This window comes from Haematobia irritans, chromosome 1, assembly GCF_050003625.1.
Source record: "Haematobia irritans isolate KBUSLIRL chromosome 1, ASM5000362v1, whole genome shotgun sequence".
Lineage (NCBI taxonomy): Eukaryota > Metazoa > Arthropoda > Insecta > Diptera > Muscidae > Haematobia > Haematobia irritans.
Window position 1 is genome coordinate 77,595,956 of NC_134397.1, and position 15,455 is coordinate 77,611,410.

The 15,455-nt window shown below is 32.9% G+C and overlaps 1 protein-coding gene and 1 non-coding gene across 4 annotated transcripts in view; one reads left to right on the top strand and one right to left on the bottom strand.

Annotated features, from left to right (window-relative positions):
• kkv (hyaluronan synthase-like protein kkv) overlaps positions 1-15,455 on the bottom strand; it is a 92,122-nt gene that overhangs the window by 61,239 nt on the left and 15,428 nt on the right. The gene's annotated exons all lie outside the window — the stretch shown is intronic.
• Positions 230-302, top strand: TRNAR-UCG (transfer RNA arginine (anticodon UCG)). The gene has a single exon. It is a non-coding gene; the product is annotated as a tRNA-Arg (tRNA).

Sequence of the window (15,455 nt, forward strand, 5' to 3'; positions counted from 1 at the left end):
TTATGAATGTGCATATTTTTCGATAGCTTTTTGAACATCCAGATAGATTTGTTTTTATCTCCAAGAAAGTTGAAACATGCGCATCATTCGTGTGGGGGAAACTGTAAGGGAGGAATTATTCACAATATATTTGTGTGTGTGAGAAAATTGATTTATCTTGTGAAAGCATCCTTTAAAGGATACATCGAAAGTATCATGTAGTTTAGATACAAAGGGCATTCATTACATAGACCGTGTGGCCTAATGGATAAGGCGTCGGACTTCGAATCCGAAGATTGCAGGTTCGAGTCCTGTCACGGTCGATACAAGTGAGTAACTTACGATATTTTTTTTTTAATTTTTAAGGGGAAATTTTAAATGTGGAAATTTGTAGGTATGATTGAAAGGATTCTTGCATAATTTTTAAACAACCCATGTGACGTTTAACTATATTTGAAAAAAAAAAATTGATTACATTCAGATATAGCTCTAATATCTGCTTGTGCTATAAATAGCACAAGACTGATAAGTCAAATTAGGTAAAAGTATGTCTTTTTGATTCATATATATTTATATGATCCATACATCAGTCAAGTATGCTAATAATTTGCAAAACACTGTTTTGTTTTAGTTGATTTTTTACAAATTTCCCAGCTTAATGAAATTGTCTTTATTTCAAGTATGTATCAAAAATACTATAGAACTAAGTTTGATTCTCACTAAAACAGAAAAAAATTGTACAAGTGATTTTTTGGATACTGTAGTTCATTTTTGAATTAATGAGAAGGAAGAATTGTGCAAACGGTAGTTAAAAATTCTGAACTATCAGTAAATTCTAGTTATTTTAAAATCGCATTATGGAAATATAATTGCATCTTCATATATAATAATGTTGTTCAAATTTCCTGTTTACATTTTAGTTTAATTTGAATGAATGTAATGTAATTAGTAATTAAATTTATTTTTTATATTATATAATTAATTATTATACCCTCCTCCATAGGATGGGGGTATATTAATTTTGTCATTCCGTTTGTAACACATCGAAATATTGCTCTAAGACCCCATAAAGTATACATATTCTGGGTCGTGGTGAAATTCTGAGTCGATCTGAGCATGTCCGTCCGTCTGTTGAAATCACGCTAACTTCCGAACGAAACAAGATATCGACTTGAAACTTGGCACAAGTAGTTGTTATTGATGTAGGTCGGATGGTATTGCAAATGGGCCATATCGGTCCACTTTTACGTATAGCCCCCATATAAACGGACCCCCAAATTTGGCTTGCGATTGCTCTAAGAGAAGCAAATTTCATCCGATCCGGCTAAAATTAGGTACATGGTGTTAGTATATGGTCTCTAACAACCATGCAAAAATTGGTCCATAGTGGTCCACTTTTACGTATAGCCCCCATATAAACGGACCCCCAACTTTGGCTTGCGATCTCTCTAAGAGAAGCAAATTTCATCCGAACCGGCTAAAATTTGGTACATGGTGTTAGTATATGGTCTCTAACAACCATGCAAAAATTGCTCCATATCGGTCCACTTTTACGTATAGCCCCCATATAAACCGATCCCCTGAATTGGCTTGCGGAACCTCTAAGAGAACCAAATTTCATCCGATCCGGCTTAAATTTGGTACATGGTGTTAGTATATGGTCTCTAACAACCATTCAAAAATTGGTCCACATCGGTCCATAATTATATATAGCCCCCAAATAAACCGATCCCCCGATTTGGCTTGCGGAGCCTCTAAGAAAGCAAATTTCATCCGATCCGGCTGAAATTTGATACATGGTATTGGTATATGCTCTCTAATGACCATGCAAAAATTGGTCAACATCGGTCCATAATTATATATAGCCGCCATATAAACCGATCCCCCGATTTGGCTGCGGAGCCTCTAAGAAACGAAAATTTCATCCGATCCGGCTGAAATTTGGTACATGGTGTTGGTATATGTTCTCTAATGACTATGCAAAAATTGGTCCATATCGGTCCATAATTATATATAGCCCCCATATAAATCGATTCCCAGATTTGTCCTCCGGAGCCCCTTGGAGGAGCAAAATTCACCCGATCCGGTTGAAATTGGAACATGGTGTTAGAATGTCGTCTCTAACAAACACGCAAGAATTGGTCCATATCGGTCCATAATTATATATAGCCCCCATATAAACCGTTCCCCAGATTTGATCTCCGGAGCCTCTTGGAGGAGCAAAATTCATCCGATCCGGTTGAAATTTGCAACGTAGTGTTAATAGAAGGCCGCTAATATCCATGCCAAAATTGGTCCATATCGGTCTATAGTTATATATAGCCGATCCCCAATCATACAAAGATTGGTCCATATCGGTTCATATTCATGGTTGCCACTCGAGCCAAAAATAATCTACCAAAATTTTATTTTTATGGAAAACATTGTCAATATGTTATTTCTATTGAAAATTTTGTCAAAATTTTATTTCTATAGAAAATTTTGTAAAAATTTTATTTCTTTAGAAAATTTTGTAAAAATTTTATTTCTATAGAAAATTTTGTCAAAATTTTATTTCTATAGAAAATTTTGTCAAAATTTTATTTCTATAGAAATTTTTTTTCAAATTTTATGTCTATAGAAAAGTTTTTCCAAATTTTATTTCAAATAAAATTTTTTTCCAAATTTTACTTCTATAGAAAATGTTGTCAAAATGTTATTTTGTGAAAATTTTATTTCTATAGAAACTTAAACTTAATTATATACGTATTTAATCGGCCTTTTTTAGTTTAATATATACTACGTATGGACTACCTTGTAATTTAGAAGACGGTGTTAGGAAGTTTTAATATACCTTGCCATCGGCAAATGTTACCGCAACCCAAGTAATTCGATTGTGGATGACAGTCTTCAGTAGAAGTTTCTACGCAATCCATGGTGGAGGGTACATAAGCTTCGGCCTGGCCGAACTTACGGCCGTATATACTTGTTTTAATTTAATATACATTTATAAAAATGTAGAAATAGTATTATAACTTAATTTCACCTGAAAACCATTTATCAGCTAAACTACAAGAGTAGCTTAACTAACAGAGGAAAAATATGTGTGTCGAATTGATTAGCATGAAATTGAAAAAATATAAATTAATTCAAATTCACTGAAATGCCAATTTAGTTTATTTTATTTAAATTTATTAAGAGCCAATTTCATTAATTTTATTTTACTGACTTACGGCCATTTTCATGTAGCTCCATTAGACTTTAACTCCCAGTTAACAGAAAGTAAAATGAAAATATCTTCTCTCCGGTTAACTTTAACTGAAAAATTTTTAGCAGTTAAGTTCCTAACTGGCATTTTGATTATATTAGCAAAATGACAGATTTGTCCATAGTACGGTTTAAAAGTTCGTTAGCTAACGTAGCACTAACGGAGCTTCATGAAAATGGGGGTTAATGTACTTCATAATTTATTATTTAACTTTAAATTATATCAAACCAAAGTCGAACTAAATTAATATAAATTAATTTGTTATTATTTTTTTAATCTACACAAATTCAATTGAGTTTGTTTTTTTTTAATTTGAATAATTAATTAACTTAAATTTAAATTTTAGTTAAATTAATTAATGTTACTTAATGAAATTAAACATAATTTAAGTAACTGTAATTAAATTATATAACATTAAATAAAAAATTAAAATACTCAAACTAAGTGCATCAAATCTATATATAAATTAATAATAACAAGTATATACAGCAATAAGTTCGGCCGGGCCGAATCTTGAATACCCACCACCACGAATCAAATATTAGGGTTTCCTTTGAAATTTCACGGGGGGTTTGAGGACAGATCAAGCAGAGCAGTGCAACCAGTACACTTCTCGAAGATATATTTAAAGATTTTACCTATGAAGACTATATCAGATTCTGGATTTATAAGAACCATTTTTGTTTGAGTTTTAGAGGAATCATGAACATCTCTTGTAAGTGTGCATGAAAATTATAAAATAACGTCTTGATTTGAAATCTTAAATCTGTAGATTTTCACCCGAGAAGTAAAATCTGGAAATCCTACATTGAGTTTCAAGCAATTTTCTGTACCATCAAGAATTGAAATCGGTCTATATGGATGTATTACCAAATGGACCGATAAAAACTTAATCCGATACACGTTTTTGTGAGCCTAAAATACCAGAATATTTACAATTTCAGGCAAATCGGATAAAAACTACGGTTTCTAGAAACCCAAGGAGTTAAATCGGGAGATCGTTCTTATGAGGGCTATACTAAAATATGGACCGATACTCACCGTTTTCGGCACACCTCTTTATGTCCAGAAAATACATCTACATTTCCTATTTCAGGCAAATTGGATAAAAACTACGGTTTCTATAAGCCCAAGACCCCAAATCGGGAGGACCATACCAAACCATGGACCGATGCTCACCATTTTTGCCACACCTCCTTATTGTTCTAAAATACCTCTGGATTTCCAATTTCAGGCAAATTGGATAAAAACTACAGTTTCTATAAGCCCAGGAAGTAAAATCGGTAGATCGGTCTATATGAAAATTCGACCGATACTCACCATTTTCGGCCCACCTCTTTCTGGTCATAAAATACCTCTAGATTTCCAATTTCAGGCAAATTGGATAAAAACTACGATTTCTATAAGCCCAAGACCCCAAATCGGGAGGTCCGTTTATATGGGGACTATATCAAACCTGGACCGATATAGCCCATCTTCGAACTTGACCTGCCAGCAGACAAAAGAAGAGTTTGTGAGTTTCAGCACGATTGCTTCATTATTGAAGACTGTTGCGTGATTACAACAGACAGAAGGAAAGACGGACATGGTTATATCGTCTTAGAATTTCTCCCTGATCAACAATATATATTCTTTATATAGTCGGACATCGATATCTCGATGTGTTACAAACGGAATGACAAAGTTATTATACCCCCGTCACCATTCTATGGTGGTGGGTATAAAAACTTTGTAAGCTATATAAAATGTAACTAATAATTATTGTAAAAAAATTTTTTTTAAATCAAATTTGATTAGTTTATTTCTAAATTTTATTCAAAATCAATTTCATTTATTTAATTTCAATGATTTAGTTTAGTTTGAATAATTTAGTATTTATTTAAAAATAAAATTAATTCAAATTAATATAAAAAATTATAAAATTATTAAAACAAATTCTTTAAATTTATTATTAAATAAATTTAAAGAATTTGTTTTATTTAAATAATTTATTACCATAATCCAATAATTCTATTTAAATATAATTTATTTAATAGTTTTTAATTTTTCGTATATAAATTGTACTTTTTTAATTGAACTTTATTTACATTAATCTAATTTTTCATAATTTCAATTTTAAATTGATTTCAAGATACAATTTCGATATATTACAAAACTAATTATGGACACTTTTGCTTATCTATAGTTGGAATATAAATTGACGAAATAAAAGTCACTCCTCTTTCCCTATGAATATGAAAGTTTTCCCGATACACCATATTTGGTATATCGGTTATTATTTCAAAACCATAAAAGAGAATTGTAATACTTTCGTTGTACAACTTTAGTTCATGTAACAATTCAACTGCAAAACAAAAAATCGAACCACATAGACTGGCAGTAATTTTCAACCTTTCATATGTTTTTGGTGGGTGGATTTGTGTGGTCGAGCGGAAAGAGAAAATATGAAGAAAAGAAACCCACAAACAATTGAATTCCAAAGATAATTATGGGAGATAACAGACATGGTGAACAATTAAATCGTAACACCAACAACCTCCAACTTCTCCTAATCATTCATTCAACGCTTCATGGCTATTTTTTTTTTTTTTTGCCAAACAAGGGCTGAGTCTACGGTTTATAATTTAATGCTGAAACCGGTTGGCATGGTTGATAGATCTTAATCCGTAGTGAACAACAATTACTCATTATTTAAAACTTAAGATGAAAGGTCTTTCCAATGAAACTATGTTCATGAACTCTTGAAGGCATATTGCTATTGTTTAAATCACCATAAATGGTATGGTTCATCTAGGTGATATATAGCAAACGAATAGAGCAATACGGTCAACATATACATTTATACAATAAATATAAACAAGTTTTACGCAAAAAAGTACAATTCCAATACGCAAGGAATGTAATGTGTTATAAAAACAAATACCTACAATTTCGACAGTGTTAAGGAACTCTTTTCATAAACCTTTTTCTCATTGTTTGTACTCGTGTATTGATTAATTGATCATTAATGTTGTGTATGACCTGCCTTGTTCTTTGCTACGATCGGAAATTATGCATCTGATTTCGCCAAGCATTTTTATGTTTCGTAAGAAATCAATATAATGCAAAAATAACATTACGCCGTTGAAACATGTTTGAGGGGATCATATTCTTTTTCTACGTGTAGGATACGTCACAAGGACGCTGACTAGAAAAACGTGATGTGATGTTATAAATTGACCTAAAAAATTTGGGAAAACCAAAGACTTAAACCCAAAATAAGTAAATATAAAAACCCACCCAAATCGACTAGACTAACACTGAAAAAAATATTGTCATGAGGTCAAAGATTTCATGTCTTTAAAGTACAAATGCAAATTTTGCTTAGCATAGAAGACGCATTTCTCTAATATAAAGTGTTTTTCCTTCTCCAAAAGCCGATAAACTTTTCAATGAAGTCGTATTGTCCTTATAATTAAGTAATTTCACTTAAAAATGGGTATCATAACATGAAAGAAAAAATTTTTGGGCTATGGTCAACTTGACTTTAATAATTCAGAAAAATTCTTTAAATTTAATGAAATTCTCTTTAAACTTGTTGTCTTTTTGCATCTTGACTACAAAGCAAAAAATCGTTTAAATATAGGTCATGTTTTAAACACTTTATTTTAAAGACGTTTTTTACTTGAAGAAAAAAAGCTGAAAAAGCGAAAAATTAAAATTTGCTTTCTAGAAGCAAGTACCTAAAACCCAAATTTAAAAGAGAATTGTGTCTTAAAAGTATCCTTACATGTATTCTCCGGTTCTTTGGCACGAAATCAATACCAAAATTTGTTTTTTTCAGTGAAGGCGCAAACGTTGAAAATAGCTTGAATTGAAAAATTTGCACTATACGAGTATTTTGGAACAGCGCACTATGGGCGGAAATTGAAAATTTGCGGCAAAAATTATTTACAATCAAACATCGGTTATCGATATTTCTTATCAAAATCAAATGTTACCCCTTTATACCAGGTGCGTTACTATAGAGGGGTAGAAATTGTAATTCCACGTGGAATACTATAGAATATACCGATATATGGAGTTTAATTTATACTTGTTTATTTTCCTTATTAAGAAAGCCCTTTATCCCCAGAACTTGATGTAAATAGTATAAACCAGTTGCCATTTTATTAAATTTATTTTATTAATTAACATAAGATTAAACAAATATTAACCCTCAAAATCACTTTCTTCGGTATCTAATTCTAATTCCGTCCGTCTGTGTTTGTTGTTCGCAGGATTTCGGTCGCAATTTTTAATCGATTTTGATAAAGTTTAGTACAACGTGTTTTCTTGGTAAAGGGATAAACACTGTTGAATTTGGAAAAAATTGGATCAATGTTAGATATAGCCCCTATATATATGTATCGCCCGATTTCGACAAATGAGATCATACTGCGCCTTTTTACTTTCGAATTGTCTTCAAGTTTAACACAAAGTAATTTTTAATAGTACCCTTAAAGTGTGCAAAATTTCATCAAATTCGGTTCAGATTTAGATACATGTAGCTCCCACATATGTAAATGTATCGCCCGATTTTCCCAAATTTAACTATAAAACACTTATTTATTAAGCGATCTTACTCAAATTTGGCAGAATGTAATCTTCTATAGTACTAACTATACCTGCAAAAAATCTTCGAAATTGGTTCTCTTGTGGCTTTCATACTTCTTTTTAATAATGTTTATGTTACCACAACACAAACCCTACACATTCTCTTCTTAATTCCGATTTTCATGCATGAAATCATCAATACCAACATTTTTGACATTTATGAATGATTTGCCATCCAAATGCTGAAATTTCGCCGCAAAATCCCCCAAATGTCATGTTTAGACTTCCGCAAACTTCTTCTTGCATATTTCTCCTTTGACTACTGTCGCGATACTGGTAAGGGACAATCCAATAAAATAATTCCAACACTTTGAATTCCATCATAACCAATTTGTTTTATATTTTGGTATTTTTCTGCGATCTCTCCTTGGGAATATACGCTCTCCTGCTTCTGGTGGAGCTAAAAGACAATACTCATTTGGAATCATTGCCTGAGTGATAATATCTGCTTACGTCCTGATTCTCCCTCAGGTGGAATTTTGCCCCACAAATTGCCTTTGCAAAGCTTTACTTGTCCACTGACATCTTACTCACATAATCAAATATAATTATTTGTATTGTAATTAATTTGCTTAATTCTTCGTCGGTTTTATGTGGTATTTAACTTTTCCAGAAAGTAAATAAAGCATTTTTATCTTTTTGTTTTTCAGCCATTTTGCTGTTTTGCTATTTTTTTGCTATTTTTTTCACTATTTCTAGAAAAATTACATTTCTTTTAGTATGGGCAAGTTTGGGCAGACAAACTTTAAAGCAAAAATATACTTCCTCGCGAACAATAACAAGTTAAAATTTTTTGATTAACAATCGTTAACAACTCTAGTTCTATTCCACGCAAATAAACGTGTGTAATCCAATTTTCACAAATAAACAGCACGACAAATTCAAGTTCAAGTTCAACAAGTATATAAGTTCGGCCAGGCCGAATCTTATGTACCCTCCACCATAGATTGCGAAGAAACTTCTGCGAAAGACTGTCACCCACAATCGTATTACTTGCGTTGTGGTAATACTTACCGATGGCAAGGTACCTTAACACTTCTTAACATCGTTTTCTAAATTGTGAGTTAGTCCATACGTGGTATATATTAGACAAAAAAGGTATGTGTAGGTAAGTCTACAAATAATTACGAATCGATATGGACTTTTTCGCGGTACGTGGAGAGCCAGAATTGAAATATGGGGGTCGCTTATATGGGGGCTACAATTATGAACTTGATATGGACCAATTTTTATGTGATTAGGGATGGATTTATCTGAGGGCTATATATAACTATAGACCGATATGGACCTAGTTAGGCATGGTCGTTAACGGCCATACACTAGCGCAATGTACCAAATTTCAACTGACTCGGATGAAATTTGCTCCTCTAAGAGGCTCCAAAACCAAATCTCGGGATCGGTTTATATGGGAGCTATATATGATTATGGGCTGATATGGACCACTTTTGGCATGGTTATTAAATATCATATACTAACACCACGTATCAAATTTCAACCAGATCGGATAAATTTTGCGTCTCCAATAGGCTCCAAAACCAAATCTCGGGATAGGTTTATAGGGGGGCTATATAAAATTATGGACTGATATGAACCAATGCATGGATCCTGCATGGTTGTTGGATACCATATACTAACATCATGTACCAAATTTCAACCGACTCGGATGAATTTTGCTCTTCCAAGGGGCTCCGGAGGTAAAATCTAGGGATCGATTTATATGGGGGCTATATATAATTATGGACTGATTTCGACCAATTTTTGCATGGGTGTTTGAGGCCATATATTAAAACCACGTACCAAATTTCAACTGAATCAGATGAATTTTCGTCTTCCAAAAAGCTCCGGAGGTCAAATCTGGGGATCAGTTTATATGGGGGCTATATATAATACTGAACCGATGTGGACCAATTTTTGCATGGATGTTAGAAACCATATACTAACACCACGTTCAACATTTGAACCGGATCGGTGTGGAGAACGGTTTATATGGGGGCTATATATAATTATGGGCCGATGTGGACCAATTTTTGCATGGTCATTAGACACCATATACTAACACCATATACCAAACTTCAGCCGGATCGGATGAAATTTGCTTTTCTTAGAGGCTCCGTAAGCCAAATCGGGGGATCGCTTTATACGGGGGCTATATATAATTATGGACCGATGTGGACCAATTTTTGCATGGTTGTTAGAGTCCATACACAAACACCATGTACCAAATTTTAGCCGGATCGGATGAAATTTGGTTCTCTTAAAGGCTCCGCAAGCCAAATCGGGGGATCGGTTTACATGGGGGCTATATGTAATTATGAACCGATATGGACCAATTTTTGCATGGTTGTTAGAGACCATATACTTACACCATGTACCGAATTTCAGCCGGATCGTATGCAATTCTCTTAAAGCAATCTCAAGACAAATTTGGGGGTCCGTTTATATGGGGGCTATACGTAAAAGTGGACCGATATGGCCCATTTGCAATACCATCCGATCTACATCAATAACAACTACTTGTGCCAAGTTTCAAGTGGATAGCTTGTTTCGTTCGGAAGTTAGCGTGATTTCAACAGACGGACATGCTTGGATCGACTAAGAATTTCACCACGACTCAGAATATATATACTTTATGGGGTCTTAGAGCAATATTTCGATGTGTTACAAACGGAATGATAAAGTTAATATACCACCATCCTATGGTGGAGGGTATAAAATTATTAGAGTAAAGGAAACAAATAAAGTTAAATTGGCTTTAGTGAAATAGAGGGTTCACTTTTTTTTTTTTTGAGTGTACTTTCAATATTTATGAAACAAGGAACTAAATGCATATATACTTCATCTATCTCAAACAGACTTCAACTCTATGAAGGTAGGGCTTGCAGGCGAACTGACAACCTTTCAATTTATATCAATGCTATATAGACTTGAATGTTTAACAGAGGGTTTATGGTGTGACTGGTGCAGTTATAAAGTTTTCCTCATCGAATAGAGACAAAAACTGAAACCGGTTAATTTTATTTACCGCAAAAATTTAAATTCTACAATTGTTGCTACTCTCTTGAGCCGACCCGTTTTAACAAACGAAACAGTCAGCCAACAAGTCAACCAAGTCTCGACAAAGGTAACAACATTTCAGAATTTTGTTATAATGCCCATTAAGAATTTTTTGTTTTTTTTGTATTTTTTTTCGACAATCAAAGATTTGTTGAATGTACTACAGATTTCTTTACAATGCGTCAGAAAGAATGAGATTTAATTTTGAATGGAAAATGTTAACAGAATTTTTAATTAGATCACCTTCACTCCATGGTGTTGGTATTTGGCCACATAAAGAGTCTTAATTTATTTGTTGGTTTTACTGCTGTCGACTTCATTTGGTTTGACTTTTTGAGTGAAATAACATCAGACACAGGAAAGGTCATAATTTGAATTCCAAACGTGCCATCTATTTTGTCTTTATTATGAAATGAACAATTTCCTCTCGCGAAGAATTGGGAATGTTGATAATGTTGTAGTCTTTGCCTATTAGGCGTGGGTTTTAGACGAATACAACCAAAGAATAATAGGATTTTATAATTAAATTCAAATGGATGGATATATAATTTCCTTCATAATAGTATAAACGAAAAGGACTTCTTTTCAACAAATGATGAATAATACAGTTTAGTTTGGATGGATCGCAGCTCCACCACATCACGGTACACCAAAAATTCGATAGCTCTAGCAAAACAATTGCAGAAAGCTGTAAACAATCGCTATACGAAAAGTCGAGTCTGAATTTGGAAATTTAAGTTGGCGTTAGCACGTTTTTAAAGCACTTTGATAGCTCATGAAGAAAAGGAAAATGTTTTTACTGGGAAATGTAAACTATAGGTATTTTCTACAATTTAAATAAAAGTAATGTACTTCGAATTTTTCACAATTTCAAATCCAAACTAAAATTTTATTTAAAAAAATGACAAATCATTGTTTTACCAAATCCAAAGCATGCTTATATAATTTAATATTTTAATATAACAAGTAAATAAAATAGAGGTGTTGGGAAGGTAGCTCCCACAAAACGAAGGACTTCCAGTAAAAAAATTGTGATAGTAATCAAAATGTATCGAATACGCAAACAGAGCTAATATGGCTTAGATATTGTTACAGTCTCACAGAAGTGGAATTAAAATGAAAATAATATGCAATGTAAGTGAAATAAAGCCTTTAAGTTTGCCAAATTCCAATGTGAAAATGTGACTTTAGATACAAAAAAATTTAGCTTTTTTTCTAGCCATTTTTTTTAGCATTTTGTAGCTTTTTTAGCTATTTTTTTGGGAAAATCTAGCGGTTTTTGATGAAACAATTCTGGCAACGCTGCTCCGGAGCCTCGTGGAAGAGCAAAATTAAACTGATTCGGTTGAAATTTGGTACGTGATGATATTTAACAACCACCAAAAGAGGTCCATATCAGTCCATAATCATTTATAGCCCCCATATAAACCGATACCGAGATTTGGTTTTGGAGCCACTTGGAGGAGCAAATTTCATCCGAGTCAGTTGAAATTTGGTACATTGTATAAGTATATGGCCGTTAACAACCATGCTTAACTAGGTCCATATCGGTCTATAGTTATATATAGCCCTCAGATAAATCGATCCCCAATCACACAAAAATTGGTCCATATCAAGTTCATAATTGTATATAGCCCACATATAAGCGACCCCCATATTTCAATTCTGGCTCTGTACGTACCGTGCAAAAGTCCATATCGATTCGTAATTATTTGTAGACTTATTTACCTATACATACCTTTTTTGTCTAATATATACCACGTATGGACTAACTCAAAATTTTGAAAACTATGTTAAGAAGTTTTAAGATACCACAACCACACAATTAATTCGATTGTGGATGACAGTTTTTCGTAGAAGTTTCTACGCAAGCCATGGTGGAGGGTACATAAGATTCGGCCTGGCCGAACTTACGGCCGTATATACTTGTTTCTACTTCCAATGCAGTCCTTGTGGACAAGTATTAGAAAAAACGCAATCAGGCTATTTTAAGTGCAAATTTTGGACAATTAAAGTTTACAAAAAAATAGAAAACTAATAAAAAAATAAAAAAAGAATAGAAAATTAATAAAAAAGTAAAAAAATAAGTTTTATCCTCGATGGGATTTGAACCTGTGCCGTTTGACTTTTTCGCTTCCATGGAAGTTCTTTTGAGAAGGTTTTGCAAATTACGAGAATTTTATTTATTTATACGAAAATATATGTCGAAAATAAAAAATAAAAACGATGCATAACATAGAAGAATAATTTTTTAGAAAAATATTTGATAAAAAAATTGCCGCTGGTGAGATTTGAACCTGCGTTTCTTATTTTTTCGTTCATACTAATAAAGAACATCTCGAGAAGCAATTATAACGTTATTCCATGGTGTCGTTTTACGTTCATATCACAAACATTTGAATTGACCTATCGACGCTTTATGTTCAATGGCGTTTATGGCTGAGTGTGTTAAGGCGTTCTGTTATGGTGCCTGCAAACCCTGGTTCAACCCCTGCTCGGAGCGAAAAAGTTTTTCAAATTGTAAAAATTAGATAATAGGAAAATAATTGTGTAATAAAACATATGAATGAAAAAAAGTGAAATTGGTTGAATTTTTTTTTTTGCTTTTTAAATTTCTTCATTTAAATTAACTTCCAGGGCACAACTTCTAAAGCAATGAAAAGAATCCAAAAAGGGAGTACTTACATCCTATGACAAGCCCATGTAAAATTCATTGGAGATGATCCAAGTTTGCACTACTTCCGGATCACAGATTGGGGATCCAAACTACTTTTTTGGAAGCTCTTTTTTGCTGGGATACTTAGGAAAATGCTACCGCCCACCAAAAAGTCCGTATCGCCCACAAGTGGGCGGTAGGGACCAGGTTGACTATTGCTGCTTTATACCAATAATTAATTCTGACGAGGGATTGTATCAGATAATGTTTTGAGCACCCGTCTCATTTTTTTGGATTTTGAAATCTTAATATCACTGTAACTCGTAAACTGGTATAACAAAAATTGCATATTTTTACAATTTTTAGATTATGACGGATTATTTTTTACAGCAGAGCCTATTCCCTTTTTCAAAAAACTTGCCGAAAACTGTATTGGGGATTTTTGTGAGGAATTTTAAATTAAATATGGGATTTTTTTTGGGATGGTAGCGTCTTATTTTGGGGACAAGAGCCCGAAAAATACTGGCAACACAAATTCCACCTTTATGGATTATTATTACAATCTCGAATTTTTCTCAAGCAAAAAAAAAAAACAATCGTAACAGGACAAAGTATTGCTTTCAGAGTATTCTCAATGCGTTGAAATTTAATTAAACCAAATTTTTGGTTCATTTTATATGCCTATTGATTCCCCGTTTGAAGTATATTCCAACTGTTATTCCAATGACGAATCATTCAAAAAATGTTATTCATTTGCAAATATACTCTAACTAATCAATAACTGCACACTTTGCGGTTCTTATGCTATTCAATAGCTTTCTGAAAGTTAATGTGTAATAGATACGAGTGCTAACATCCTCTAAAGCATAGATAATCAATTTTGTATAATTAAAAAAAAAATACCAAACACATGCCAATCAAAAAGAACGAATAAAACTCATCGGTTATTAATATTTATGAAATACTGACTTAATAACTAAGGCAAAAATATCTAGCCCTCGAGTCATACAACTGCAACAGCACTTAATGTCATCACTTCAATGAAACGTTTAATAAACGACAAACTAACCTCTTAGGCCACTCTTTTCCCCATTGATCTTATCATCAATGAACTTGATGAGAATTCATCTTTTCAAAGAAGTTGTGAGAGTATATTTATCAAATGAAAATTTCTTAATACGTCATAAGTTGTATCTGTCTGGAAAAATCATTGTTACTTTTTCAAGACCCATAGACACAAACTTAAAAGTGAAAGTAAAAACCAAACTAAAGCAACAGAAGCAGAAACCGAAACTGACAAACTTTTTTTCATGTTTAAATATTTTTCTTCCATAACAAAGCCACAAAGAGCATTAAAGCGCAACACACACACATACATTTATAATAACAGAAATCCATGTGCGCATGCGCAAATGATATAGGCGGAATGGACGAAATAAAAGCGAATGTTGAACCTCTACAGTGGCTTGCTTCAATGCAAAAACTCTGGTAGTCAGACAAAGAGACGGAAAGACGGATGTATAACTGGATGTAGAGACCAACGCCGTTTCTATATACAAATGGAAGTACATATGTATGCAATTAAATGTGTAACACGCCAAGAAGAAACTTGTAAAAATTTTTATATCTCTCGATTTTAGCCCCTTTCGTAGCCATATCCCTCCGCTTCTTGGTCATTCTGGAAATACTCGACATAAAGCGAAACTGATTGTTCAACTGAAAATGAAAATTAAATAATTCTAGCCACTCGTGCAACTCGTTTGCTATTAAGCCATAAGGTTTTTTTTTGTCATGCTGTTACTGTTGTTGTCGTTATTTTATGAAGTCGCTTTATTGAGACAGAATAAAAGCCAAGTTAAAGTCTTTGTTTAATTCCATACCAAT